This window comes from Colobus angolensis, unplaced genomic scaffold (genome assembly GCF_000951035.1).
Source record: "Colobus angolensis palliatus isolate OR3802 unplaced genomic scaffold, Cang.pa_1.0 Scaffold317, whole genome shotgun sequence".
In the NCBI taxonomy this organism is placed as follows: Eukaryota; Metazoa; Chordata; class Mammalia; order Primates; family Cercopithecidae; genus Colobus; species Colobus angolensis.
Window position 1 is genome coordinate 576,935 of NW_012116455.1, and position 7,987 is coordinate 584,921.

Genomic DNA, 7,987 nt, shown 5'->3' on the forward strand with positions numbered 1-7,987 from the left:
TTAGCTGTATGGCTGCATAAGCCCATAGTCCCAGTTACTCAAGCGACTGAGATGGGAGGATCGCTTAAGCCCAGGAGACAGAGGCTACAGTGAGCCGAGATCTTGCCACAGCACTCCAGCCTGGGCAACAGAGCAAAACTCTGTCTCAAAAAAAAAAAAAAGAAAGAAAGAAAAGGAGAGAATTTGAGAGTATACAAAATGCTTTATTATTATCGTGTATTTTATTCTTTGCAACAGGAGAGAAGACGAATACCCTATGAGAAATTTCCTTTTTTTTTAATGCAACACAAGGTTGCAATTTAAGATTCTTCTTGTTGATTCTTTTTGTATTTACACCCTTTTTTTGAGACAGGGTCTCACTATGTCGCCCAGGCTGGTCTCAAGCAATTCTCCCACCTCAGCCTCTGGATGTATATTTAATTAAATTCATCAATAAGCTTTATTTCAATGTGAACTGTTTATTCATTCACCAACATTTATTGATTGCCTGCTCTGTTTCACCCTATGCTAAGGATTAGGGGTACAAAAACTGCAAACAATTCCAACCTTTGAGGGACCACAGCCCAGAGCAGGAGGCAGACGATTCTAGTGCAGTGTGATAAGAGCCACATAAGTGCATACTAGGAGGTGGTGGAGCATGAATGACCTGGTTTGGGTCCAGGAGGCTTCCCAGAAGAAATGCCCAGGATCAATCTTGAAAGGAGCAGCTGGGGCTGGCTTGGAAAAGCTAAGGCAAAAAGACATTCCAGGCAGAGACAGCAACGTGGGCACTGGCACAGAAGTTAAAGTCCTGAATTCTTTAGACTATGGTTGCCTTAAACACTCCAGTGTGTCATGGATGTCTATACCGTAAACTATCAATCCAAGCATCCTTGGAGAAAGTATGGCCTTAACCTTCACTCAGAATGATCCTTGTCCACAGACCTTCAGCAAAATTTCTCTCCTCAAATGTATACTAACTACACAAGCCCTAAGGATAACAGAAAGTCCAATATATCTAGCATTATCCAAGATAAAAAGTTACCTCAAGGTTCATAAGTTTCTCTTCTGAGCAAATGACGGCTTGGTTTCCTTCAAATGCTGTTAGTGGTAGTTGTGAGTTTGTGTATTTTTCAGGAAAAAGAGTGACTGTGATTTTCATGGAATTACTAAAGCTCTCCAAAGTTTTAAACTAAAGGCATTTTGAATCTTTAAGAATACTTTTGATAACTACTTAGATGATTAAAAATTAGATTGGCAACAATAATATATAGAATATGCTTTCCTTTTTCCCTTTGTAATGTTTAGCATTCATCGGTAACCAAACACTTCACAAATTTCTACAGAGTACATTCTTAGGTTCTAAAAGTCTTACTGGCATGTCCACTTCACTGAACTATTTCTGTTTTCCTGTCTTTAAAGTTAATAATACATTTCTCTTATGTATCTACTTATTATTATTGTTATGATATTAAGCAAGATATTCAATGTCAGGAATTTTAAGCAACCCAGAATAAAGACACATTCTAAATCAAAGAATTATTACATACAGTGTGCTAAATCCTCTTTCCCAGCTAGAAAGTAATTATATCTTACATACTATTTTTTTCCAGATGAAAAAACATAAAACTAATTAAAATAGAGTCAGTGGTTTACTAACTGTCAAAGCAACCTTGAACTGGTTTCCCTTGCTCCAAACAAGATGATATTCCTAAAACATGGCAGGAAAATTTACTCTGGGGTTCTAAAAATTACATTAAGAGCCACTGTGTAAAATTTTTAAATTATATATTTTCAAAGGTTTAACCAATTTCAAATGAATAGTGCTTGGAATTACTCATAGAGATGACATGATTAATGAAACCATTATTCATTCTCTACCCTCTGTCTCACCCTCAATCACCTTTCAGAAGCAGATTATTACTTATATCTTAAAGGCATATATAATACATATGCACACACATATATTATATACACACACACATATGTAACTATCAGCAAGTCTTCAATAATCTCTTTCAGGAGTTTCATATCATAAAGATTGCCAATGGTCCCGTCATCCCCAAAAGCATAGTATTAAACGCATAGCATGTATCATCAGCACTACAGTTGCTTACACTGTTCCTTTGCATCCTCAAAACAACATGTGAGCACAATACAAAAAGAAACAACACGATTTTTATGAAAAAGCCTGTGAGAACAGCAAAGCTAAGAGATGTACCCAGTGCCCATCCATTTTAAATTCATACTTATACAGAAAAACATGCATTCAAAACAGCCTCTTCTTTTGGAAATGGTTCTTTAGTCTCTTGCACATGTGCCTGCATGCTGACTGGCAAATTCTCCAAAAGATATAAATTAAACTCTCACTTCTTCCTATTGAGCTTTTCACTTCAAAATGTCAACATAGTCAGTATGATAGATATAGACGTATAGGAATAAATCCTATATATCCACAAAACCCACTACCCTTTCCCCTTTAATAACTATAGTTCTTGAATTGGGCTTCATATAAGATGACCAAAGACCAGATTCATTAAGTATCCTATTCACAGAATCAGAAAAACACTGAATAGCAGAGCTGGAAGGAAGCTTAAAGATGATTTAGTCCGATTCCCTCATTCTGAGAGGTCAGAGAAGTAGAATGGGGATTTCTAGGCCATAGACTGGCAAAACCAAAGGTAGAGGCTGGTCCATTGCACTTTGTAGAAAACATGTCGTTATTAAACTAGAACTAGGGATCCCTTTTTTCCATGAACACTCTAAATCCTACCATTTAAAAAAAAAAAGGGTGGGGGAAGGCAAAACTAAGGCAATTATTACTATTTTTTATTATTATTATTGAGATGGAGTCTCGCTCTGTCACTCAGGCTGGAGTGCAGTGGCGCGATTTCAGCTCACTGCAAGCTCTGCCTCCCAGGTTCATGCCATTCTCCTGCTTCAGCCTCCCCAGTAGCTGGGGCTACAGGTGCTCACCACCACGCCCTGCTAATTTTTTTGTATTTTTAGTAAACACAGGGTTTCACCGTGTTAGCCAGGATGATTTCGATCTCCTGACTTCCTGATCTGCCCGCCTCGGCCTCCCAAAGTGCTGGGATTACAGGCATGAGCCACCGCGCCCGGTCCAAGGCAATTATTTTAATGCCAAGTCAACACAGTACCTTTAATCTGAATGTCATGGTGATTGCCTCTGTTCTTTGCTTCTCATCTCTTGCAAAGATGGCCTAACAGGGAGATTTAATTAGCTAGCAGTTTCACCCCTCATTTTCTTGTGAGTCCTTGGGTGAGTCACATAACCTTACTCAAATATAACAGAAGGATAACAATACTATTTAATTCACAGAGCTGTTATAATAGAGGACTAGGCAGATATTTTAAAGTGCATTAAAATGTCAAGGTTTAAAAGGAATGGAGAAAATTTCCATTGTACATCTTATATTTATGTCTCTTGGGAGTAGAAAAACTACAAAATCCCCTTTAGTAAAGCTACATGCAAAAGCCGTATTTGTAACTAATGAGTTTTGGAAAGGTCCTGCACCTTGTGTTGGTTTTACTTTCAGCAGGACTAGAGACTCCAGAATTTTTATTTATGCAGAATACCTACACATTGCACCCTTTAAAATGTTGTAACAATCTTCAGTTTTCTTCCCCCGGAGTTAAAGATGACCTGTATCACTGCTGTCTGGCTCTCCAGTTCTGTTAAATCTTTCCTCTGACTAGATCCTTGTTTTACTCATTCCTTAAGTCCCCACTTGGATTACTCCTCTTTTTGGATTACTCTTCCAATGCCAACTCAGAATGCCTCCCCAAGAGGCAGCTCCCGGTGAGTAACACACTTGGGGTGGGGGAGAGTATGTCGGAAGTGATCAAAGACTTGCAAATGAAGTGCATACCGCTCAGAGGAGGAGGCGTTGGCCACAGGTGCCAAATGCAGACCACAGCAAGCTGGCAAGCTCCGGTTTAGGTTGTTGCTACAATGTGGGCTGGGCACATCCCTGTGTAACAATGCTGGGTATGTAGAACTGACTCCCATTTTTCTCATGACACGGCTTAACCACACATTATGTGTGGGTTCCTAAAGTATAGGCATCAAACCTATGATTTATGTGTGGGTGGGCATGTGTGCCTTCTAAAAAAACTATTAAATTAATCTTAAAAAAAAGATGGATGGACAACACTGAAGACAAACTCCGCTGAGTACTAGAGAAAGACACGATGTAGAAAATGGTGACGCCAGCATTAACACAAATCTGCCTCCGTGGAAATGACTGGCATTTCAACTAGACACTATATTCTTTCCAAGAAAGGCCACAAATAGGAGGAAGAGAGAGAGAGAGAAAAAAAAGGTTCTATCTTTGATATCACTAAACCAGTCAGATTTTAATAACACAACCAGAGATCTGCTAAAAAGGTATTTAGTTTTTTTCCCTTTATGAGTCCTTGCTGGGAGGGGTAGGATATGTTTCCTTGCTGGGAGGGGTAGGAAAGGTCATTTTATTATATTGTCTTTGGAATTCCAAGATGACAGTGATAATGGTGAAGTCTCTTGCAGCTGAGTGTTTAGTACCAGCCCTAGAAGAAAGATGGAATCAGTAAAACGAGATCAGAGTCTCACTAACCACAGTCAACATGAATTATCCCGGTAGCAATGTTAGGCTGCTCACTACAAGAGTGAAGTTACTTCACAGTACAAGTGTAGGGGATTAGCAGATATTATTTGTTGGTCTGTGTGCTGAGAAAAAGAGAGACAGTGAAGGACGGTGAGAGACGGAAGGAGAATTTTCTGCTCTTTGGAATTGCTGGGCTCCCTGTGAGTAGGAATGACGCTAGAGGAATGGAAGTTGGCTGGGGCAAGGGGAACTCAACCACAAAGAGAAACAGAACAGTTAGCTTATGTCTAGTTACACACTTTGAGTCAATAACTTATGCAACTCTATGCACTCTGTCATAATACTTGCATGCTGTTCAATAAGTATTATCAGTATTAGGATTACTAGTTTGTGTGACCATGTGGTTAATGTGGATCATACCAACAAGACTGTAAGTTCCCTGAGGGCAGGGGTATATCCGCCTTTCTCTTTCTATATCCTCAGTGCCCAGTGTTTGCCTGCTGTAGAGTAAAGATCCCCAAAATATCAGTTGAATGAACAAATGAATACATGAATGAATTTATGCAAATTCATGTTGTCGACCCATGTTTGTCATATTTGTGCTATTTGATGACATGAGCAGGGCAGAGCATGCTGCTGTAATCCAGCACAGCAAGCAGAACTACAAAAGGTGCCTCTCTTTGGTTGGCCAAGTGCTGGAGTATGTAAAATCAAATGTGGGTGTGAGGTAAAGGTACCTGGCATGAAGACCCTCGGGTTACTCTGAACCCCCGGGTGTGGTCTAGATGTTACCACAGCTTTGTTGTGCCCCTCAGATCAGTGCTTATCTCTTTTGGACCTTAACATCCTCGTCTATAACATGATGGAATAACACTTCTTTTTCCTTGCAGTCCTTAAATTCTAACATTTTAGGAACATATCTGGACCCTGAAATCTTGTCAGGAACAACCGTGGTAAGATCTCTGCCTATAAAGCAGAAAACAATTAAGTTTTCATATATATATATATACACACACACACACACACATATATATAATACAGCCTTATTTTAATAAAACATTAAATGTAGGGGGACTTTCTTGCCAGATCCAGGCCAACTAATGGCTTTCCTTCAGCTTTTCCCACACTCAGAAGTCAGGTTTCCAGGCCTCTATGAGAAGCACATAAATACTCTCAACCAGGGCTGGCCCTTTGCTTCAATCTCCAGCTATCACAGGGAGTCAGTCTGATAAACATCTGCAGTTAGAATGGAAGGAGGCACAGCCTCCTAGACTTTTACAGATTTTTTTGGACAAGTAGCAGAGTCACAGAAAACCTAGAATTAGGTAAGAAAGCAGAGAATTCCCCCAGAGAATTCAGAGAGAGCTACAACTGAGAGCCTTTAAACAATCACTGTGTAGGAACAGAAGAAAGGAAAGCCACAACTCAAGAAAATAAGCAGACATTTTTTTCTTCAAAAAAAAATTTTAAAGATGCATGTTAAGCACTGATTTTAGCCCTCTATTCCATCCCTCAAGATGTCACTTCAAAAAGGAAAAGGTTTTATCCACAAAACCACCAGCGAGTAAACAGCCTTCACATTCTTAGCCTCATACACACACAGTGAGATATTTACTCTCTGATAAACAGCAATTGTAAATAAATCTCATTTAATCTCTAAAAGCCACAATAAAAATCTTTAACCTCCAAGGTAGAGTTTACAGATGTGTCTGCATGCCCTGCCAGTGCCAGAAAACACAAGGTCTTGAATAAACTACTATACCAGGAGGCACATTTTCTCGCTCAAGCATCTTACATTGACCTTCTTTAAAACAAAAATATGTACAAGGAGGAGGAAAGGGGAAAACCCAACCCCTCCCACCCCATTCTCTGTACAAATCGGCCAATAAATCTAACGAAAAGACACAAGAGAAAAGGACAGAAGCCAACAGGTGGAACAAGGCTTTTTGTTTCCTTAGAAATGCTCAGACACTTGATCTATGTTCCTCAGTCTATTTGTCTCAGGGTGTCTTTAATGATAGTTTTATTACCCTGATGATGATGATCAAGAATAATGATAACACTTCTACTCTGTGATTCCACAGCATCTCTAGCTGACGATTTCTCCACGCGTTTCAGACACAGTGATCTGTTCTGTTTCGCTCAATCCCAGGGAGGCATACAGCATCCCTGATCAGCTCCCTTGATTTTACAGATGGGGAAATTGAGGCACGGGGCACCCCACAACTCTACAGTCTCTACGACCAGAGGAATCCCTGAGACTGGAAAAGTTTCTGGATCGTCTTGTGGCAGAGTTCTCTTGCTCTCCCTTCTTGCCTGCCATGCCGCTCCTCCTCGGAGAGTCTGGGCTGGGGTGGTAAGGATCGGGGTGCCTCCCCTTCACAGCAAGGCACACCAGGGCAGTGTGTGGGAAGTCCACATGCACACACAGACCCACCGGCACACTGGCACACACAAAGCTCGATGCAATCTCTGCAGTCACTCGGCAGAGCCCTGGCCGGCCCTTGCTTAGCCCGAGAATGCACAGCTTGGAGCCTGCAAGGCCTCCCTGGGCTCTGGGCTGGGGCTTCCCTGAACGAAGGCTCTGCCCTTCTCTCCCTCTCTTTCAGGCTTCCCTCTCTCTCGCTCCCTCTCTCTCTCTCTTTTCCCTCCCACACTCACACCCTCCTCCCACCCCTCTCCATCCACCCCTTCTCCCCCACCAACCCAGAGGCACAGATCGTGTTACTGGGGTTCCCTCGAAAGAGGGGCCATCCCCAGCCCTGGGCGCCTTGAAAGACTTCCAGGGGCAACGCAGGAGCTCCAATCGCAGGACCCCAGCGCTCCTCCAGAGCAGCACAGGAATGAGACCCCCACTTCCAGGCACAGGCGAACAAGCCTGCCACCGAAGAAGGAATTGTTAGGGCTCTTACCTTTTTTATGAGGAGAAATTCTGGAGAATCATTTCAGAAACTGAGGGGGGAAAGTGAATGAAGACAAAAAAGACCCTTTTCCTGCAATCCCTGGCCTCCTGGTATCAAGACACCAGGACAACATCAAAGCAACTTAGGGGGAACACTTTAGGGGCCTATTGTCTGCTCTGGTCTGATCTGTTTTTCTTCTGACTCCCCCTCTTGCTGCGGTGACACTTGGTACGGCCCAGGCATTCATGCCAAGTAGCTTTCACACATGGAAGCTTGTCTCAAGCAATTGCTGACAAGCCACAAACAAGACATTCTCCCTCCCTTCTCTACGCCCCCCCTACTCCTCCCCCCTCCACCTTTTCCTCCTCCCCTCTTGTCTCCCCTCCTCCTTTCTTCTGAATGCAAAGTAAAACTCTCCAGTGACAGGCAGGCTCGCAGGCTTGGCCTAGCTGCGCACGCAGACACACGCACACACACACACACACACACACACAC

General features: G+C 42.1%; 1 protein-coding gene across 1 annotated transcript in view; it reads right to left on the reverse strand.

Annotated features, from left to right (window-relative positions):
• BCL9 (B-cell CLL/lymphoma 9) overlaps nucleotides 1–7,780 on the reverse strand; it is an 89,512-nt gene extending 81,732 nt beyond the window's left edge. Inside the window, exon 1 of the mRNA XM_011951251.1 lies at nucleotides 7,502–7,780. The gene's annotated coding sequence lies outside the window, so the exon portion shown is untranslated. The remainder of the gene's footprint in view (nucleotides 1–7,501) is intronic.
• Between the last annotated feature and the right edge of the window lie 207 nt (nucleotides 7,781–7,987).